Source organism: Panthera pardus, unplaced genomic scaffold (assembly GCF_024362965.1).
Source record: "Panthera pardus isolate Hobbes unplaced genomic scaffold, ASM2436296v1 HiC_scaffold_13, whole genome shotgun sequence".
Lineage (NCBI taxonomy): Eukaryota > Metazoa > Chordata > Mammalia > Carnivora > Felidae > Panthera > Panthera pardus.
Genome location: NW_026526688.1, coordinates 128,533,468 through 128,540,565, shown reverse-complemented (window position 1 = coordinate 128,540,565; position 7,098 = coordinate 128,533,468).

The following is a 7,098-nucleotide window of genomic DNA, read 5'->3' as shown; positions in this document are numbered from 1 at the left end:
ATGCAGATTAATAATTTGTTTCCTAAAGGACTTCTCCATGTTTTTAATACATGAATGTATGCTATGGATCTCTTACAGAAGAAAAGTCTATCTAGCATTTTGCAATCTGATGTGGCCACTAAATCAGCTTTTTTTTCTTAACAGAACAAAACAAAGTGTTCCACAGAGCACAATGAAAGAAATGCTGGTTTAGGTATTTCTAAGGCAGCATAGGAATCTTAAAACTTTTTAATATTGTCTCATTTTTACAACTTAGAGGTTGTTGTGTCTAGTATTTCTGGGTTCAACTTGGTCTTGATGGATTTTTTTAAATGTGACAAAGCAGCAAAGTGTAAAGAAAGGTAGGAAACGAAGTGTTTACAGTGTGATTAATTTTACATTAGCCAATTTTAGATACATTCTATGAGATCTAATATAAGCTTTAGTTTTTTTTCCTCTCCCTGAATTCTTTTTAGTCATATAAACTATACTGCAAATAAGTCAAGTTAAATTTGGACAGAGATTCATATTTGGGCTTCTGTTTCTGAGACAATTTTTATTATCATCTTCCAAAGGACTCTTTCCAAAACACCTTCCATCTTTTGTATGTCAGATAACTCCTATCTGAATTGTAAGCAAAGAGACTGACTAAATGGGTGAAATAATATTATGAACAAACCACTTTGATACCTTAGTAATAATCCACTTATTTTGGACTGGGTCAAGATGTTATTGTCTTATACTACATGAGTAATATTCTATAATATTTATTTTTTTTTCCGTTTTATCCTTTCATTCATGCACTAGTTAATTCATTTATTAATAATTATTTAAACTTAAGTTCACCACTAATTTGCAAGACCAATGAGGAATAAGGAATTTATTATATTTGGATCTATACTGATCAATGAAATTAATGAACTTAAATGTTTATAGAGTTTTATTACTACTTTGAAAACTCTAAAGTCAATGTGTGTGTGTCTCTGTGTGTGTGTGTAGATGATTGAATATTAACCAAACTTTTGTTTCTCCTTTTAGTTTTTCCTCATGATATCTGCTGCTACAAAAAAAATATTTTCAACTAAAATGTATAGTTTATATTGCAGCACATTGGGTGCGCATGCATGCACGTGCGCGCGCGCTCGCGCAAACACACTCACACACACATATTTTGTATCTTTGTTACTTATGTGCCTAGAGAAATATGTTGCAAAAGAAACAGTTAATTTCAGAATTAAATGGTTAACCATGGTAAGATAATAAAATCTTATTTTTAAAGGTCAAATGATAATTGATATTCACTGTAGTTTGCATCATGCATTTCTTTGTGCTTTTGACCTATTTGTTAGACATTTGCCTGAACTGATATGCCACACCAGAATAATCGATCATAATTTAGTAGACAATTTCTACATTCCATGGCCAGTGCAATTCCTTAACTCAAGATATATAAAATATTTTTTTTTCCCTTTAGGAAAAGAAAATAGTTAAATTAACCTCATTTTAGAAACCTTAATATTTACATCCAAAATTTGAGTCGCATAATAATATCGCTATGTTCTAATTACTCATTAACATCGGATTGAGTGGCATATTACTAAAGGTTGTTCTATTGATATTTAACTCCTAAATAACTGATGAAATCAGTTAAGATGCCAAGAAAGCAGATATTATAAAAACAGAATAATAGATATTTATTATTCCTATGTATAAGTTTTAGAAGAAATAAAAATTCAGAAAATCAAGTTACCTAAAAAATTACTTAAAACATCAAGTTCATAGTCATTGTCATTTGACCAATATGGGCTAATAATACTCTGGTAAACTGTTAAGTCTTGAAACATTCCAAAAGTAAGCTGATTAAATCTACATCAAGCATGGCTGCCATCTTGTGGGGACAGGATATAATGTAGTGAGGGGCCAATCTCAAAATAAAGTGCCCCTGTTGGGCTGTAAGTTATCATTTGGCCTCTGTCCACCACTTGTTTGATTTTAATTAACATTCTACCTAAAATTCCATATCAACATCCAGAAAGAAGAGATAAGAAATCTAAACTAAAAGAGATGTCCTGATATATATAACTAATCTTTGCTCCTAAAAATTCAGAGTGAAATAGGTGATGGGGATTAAAGAGTACATTTGTCATTATGAGCACTCAGTAATGTATAGAATTGTTGAATCACTATATTGTACACATGAAACTAATATAACATTGTATGTTAACTATACTGGAATTAAAATAAAACTTAAAAAGTTCAATATCATGGGTAACGTATGGATAGTGGAAAAAGCTTTGAAATTCAAAGTTTTGACTTGAATTAATGTTAATAATAGGTAAGTTTGGTAAAGTTCTAATATTAACAAAAAATCTCCTTATCAATCAATCTAGTTGCAAATTTTGGTTGGAATGTATATCTAATTGAGTAAGAAGAAAACATGACATTGCTCTGACAGGGCAGCCTTACAGATTTAGGGAAAGTATTGAAATGGAGGAATGGATTAAGAGTTTAATGTAGAAGAAAAGAAGGACGGAAGGAAGGAAGGAAGGAGGGTGGAAGGAAGGAAGGAAGGAAATATCACCTGTTATCAAGGATAAGATTTGCACCAGTGACACAGATAACATAATTTGACAGAGTAGAAAGTGGTGGGTCACTGCAAGGTTGCCCCTCCCCCAAAAGGACGTGGTATACCCAATATGAATATGTTATGTAGAAATGTGTGATTTAATGATTTTCTTGAAGCATATTTAAAAGTCAAAAAATGTGTTTTCTAAGTTCAAGCCTTTCAACAAATGTCATTACAACTTCTGTGATTCAATTTCCCATTCTCTTCTAGAAAACCAAACCAGGCATTGAATAAGAGAGGCCCTAAAGTCACATTGAGCTCTGAACTTTGACATGCTTAGCATAAAACTTGCCTTTTCAGCCCCTCAAACAAAAAGAAGTTGGTTTTTACTTCTGCAAATGAACATCTTAATTATAAAACAGCCATAATTTGTTATTGCCTTTATATGCAGGTGGTCAGTCACTGCTCTCTCATAGTTTTCCTTTCATATTCATGTTAATTAAAGTTGTAATATACTTAGAATCACTTGTGTGACTAATCATTTGTAATACTAATGATACAATTGTAGCAAATTAGAAAAAATGATCAAAATGCATTACATTCTACTTTTTCTATGACGTTCTTTTCAAAGCTAACTTTTCTCTCTAATTTTCACATAAGCTGTTCCATAAATTTAGTTTTATAGCAAAACAAATCTCTTGAGTCATTGAATATTATTGAGGTTCTTTAAAATTGACTAATGTAAGTTGCAACTGCCGTTGTAACATGGAGTGAGCAGCTGATTTTTAAACTTTAGACATTGGTATTCTTAGTACTTGTTTAAAGTGAAAATGAAGGAATTATATATTGCAAAGATTTCCATTATGTTTTCCTCTTTACACACAGTACATTGCAGGTGATTAAAGGAGCCTGCATATCCCCTCCAAAAATGAAAATTAATATTTCTCCCCAAATCCAAAATCTGTTCTTCCATAAAACAATAATCACTATTCCTTATGTCTTAAAGCTGCTCAGATTAGCTACCAGTTCTTGAAATTATAGTTGTCTCCCCTTTTCCAAAGGGGATATATTCGAAAACCCACCGTGGATACCAAAAACCATGGCTAGTACTGAACCCTATATATACTAGGTTTATTGCTATCATATACCTACAATAAAGCTTAGTTGATACATTAGGCACAGTGACAGATTAACAACAATAATAATAAAATAGAACAATTATAACAATATACTGTAATAGATGGTATATGAATGTGGTCCCTCTCTCTCTCTCTTTTTATGCTGTTCTCACCCTTTTTCTAATGATGACATAATATGATAAAACGCCTATGTGGTAACAGGAGGCGATGTGAATGGTACAAACACTGTGGTGTAGTGTTAGGCTGCTATTGATCTTCTGATGCTACAAAAGGACAATCATCTGCTTCCAGATCATGGTTGACTGTGGGTAACTGAGACTGTGGAAAGTGAAACTGTGGATAAGGGGGGATTACTGTATTGATGTTCATAACACAACTAATGCCTCAATTGAATTGTGCCCACATAGGAAGAATAAATATGTGACTCATGGTTCCCTTACATTTTTATTCCAAAATTAATTACTGGTGAAAACTTTAGTGAATGGAACCTGTTTTTTTCAAATATACTAGAATGTCACAAAGTTTTGAATTTCCATGCAACAAGCCATTTCTATATGACAATGCTTGAATTAAAGCCAAGTAGCTTTAATTAGACTAATAGTCTTCATAAAAAAGCCCAAATGGAATTGCAAGTCCTGAATTTTTTATTTTTCCCCCTCTTGAATGTAACATCTAACTTACACAATAAAGGACTTTGTATCCAGCTAACTAACTAATTTTGTATACCTCTAATTATATCACAATATGAAATTTTCTAAAATAGTAGGAAATATGGTTAACATGTAATTAAAAAAATGTCTTCAAACTCATATTTCATACAAAAACCACTTTAGGACTCATTGCATACAGAAATTATATCGACAGTCAAAAAATTGATTGATATTCTTAAATTTAAAATCGGTAAGCCACTGCTATGCTTAAACTCTGCATTAACTTTGTGTTACTTTTGGAAAGCTGCATCTCATGGTACTATTATCTCTTCTGAATGTCAGGAATGGGCATTTTGATGACTTTATGGTTCTTGTGATGCATCACTCAGACTCTGAAATGTTTGAGTACTGTAATAGTGCTGAAGTATGGCTACCTATTAGAGTCCTAGTCAGAGGATTTAAAACGTATTGGTCAGGCCCCAAACCCCAGAGATTCTGATTAAATTAGCCTGAAGTACCTTTTTGAAAAGCTTTCCAGGTTATTCCAAAGTAAAGTTGCCTTTAAAAACCAATAAATGGGAGGATTTGGGAATAATGACAATGTTTGGCTCATGATACCCTAGAATGGATTTCCAAGACAGAAGATAATATGAATTGACTGTATTTAGTTATCTCCAGGAATGACATTTATTACAGGACTGAGTCAGTTAATGTTTTGAAGTTCCTCCTTGTTCTTTTATTCTAAGATACTATTCTGTCCTTTCCATGTTAATTGTTATTTCACAATTTTTTTTCTTCATAGAGCACATAGTGACTCATCAATTTTTAAATACCCTTGAGAATAATATAATAGCAAGCTATGGAGAGATACGTCCATTTGTTCAAAAACTTCATTATCTGTAACAAATAACTATGATCTGTGAAATCACAACAGAACCTTTAAAAAGGAAAATGATATCAATAATATTAACACAATCAATGTTGAGAACATGTGTACTAATAGGAAAAATGAAGTTAAAGGAATGATCAAAATTGAGACAAATTAATCAGTGATGGCTTCTTGGAAGCACTGATTTGTACCAGATTCAGAGGGAAGTGATGACATCCAAGTCAACAAAGGGGCTCTATGTAAAATGCTGCAGTGAATAAAACATGAATAAGCTATGATCCCTACTCTCAGGGCATTGACTCATATAAAGGTAGAGTGTGCTATGAGAAGGATGGATTTATTCCATATTAAAGGACTGGACATGACTTCATGGGCAAAATTTGAACTAAGCCTTGAAGTAGGAGAGGAGCGTGGTTGAGAGGACGAATAAATATCTTCCGACAGAATTACTGACCTAAGTAACGATATGGCAGCACATTCTCTTGAATGCTCAGGGAAAAAGTACACAAGATGAATGCAAGAAGGCATTTTGGAGAGGTGAGAACGTACAATTGTGTTTGGAGAAATACTAGGCCAATTCACCAGGCTGGAAAGTCTCAAAAGAGGTTTGGGCGTCTGGGTGGCTCAGTGTCTCCCTCTCTCTGCTCATTGCCCCATCCCCAGTCATGCTCTCCTCTCTCTCAAAATAAATGAAAGAAAGAAAGAAAGAAGAAAAGAGGTTTGCCAAATATGCAGGTAAGAGAGGGCTCTGAAAGACTTTAAGGAGTTGGACATCCACACATCCCAAAGAGCAACATTTCCAAAGGATTGCAATTATAATGGAAATCGTATCAGGCCTGTTAATATCTGGCCTCAAGCAGTTATTTGTTTGCATCAACCAACCTCCAGTCTACAGTGACGTCTGACTGGATATAAGATAATCATTACAAGAAAGGAAGTCACAATTGTCAGGATTTTATTTCAAGGAATAAGCATGCAGAAAATTCTTTCATTCTGGGACTGGGAGGCTGTCATTCAGTACTTTTTCAGCTCTTTTCATGGAGAAGCAACCAACTTCCTCATTCTGAATTTATGTACATAGGTCCGTTGTCAGAGCTACTCAATGTAATATTTGGATCAAATGTTTCACTGAAGCATGTATTTTAATTATTATATTTTTTATTTCAAGTTCTTTTTTATCCTTTCTCTATCCTGATTGCTTAAAAATACTCTGGAGAGAGAGGGGGAAAATCACTGTATAAAAAATAATTAGCACGTCCTCTCCTTTTTATAACTTTATAATTGAAATCTCATTAAAGGCTTTCTAGGTCTCCTTTCCCTTAGTGACCAGGTGTCCCTAATTTGTTTTTAGCCGATGTGACTAATTCCAGGCAAAGACTAGAAAAAGTCTGGTACCTGTTGGAGAATAGCAACAGCAAGGTTAAATAAGTGGGGTGGCTTTTTCAGGTTGTCTTTAACCTCGTAAAACAAAAAAAAAAAAAAAAAAAAGAAAAAGAAAAAGAAAAAAACAAAAGAGCTTCAACGTTTTTCCTCTTGGAGTCCTGCCTTTTTCTCAGTCCCAGTTGAAGATTCCAAGGGAAATGAGAGCACTATTTTGTTTCTCCCTTGTATTGCAGATAGGGGGAGGAGGTGGTTATTAGAGAGAAGCTCTTCCTCTCTCGGTTCCCCCTCTCTCCGCCTGACAGCACCGCTCTCTCGCGGGCTCGCTCGTTCTCCTAGGTGATCCATTTCTAGGCAACGTGGGGCTAGTGCTGAAGCTGCCAGGCTCGCTCCTTGCTCGCTTTCTGCATCCCGCCGGGCGAACCGCTCCAAAAGCATCCTGCAGCCTGCAGGCTTCCCTCCGCCGGCCCGGCCCCGCTGCTCGCGCCCGGCGCA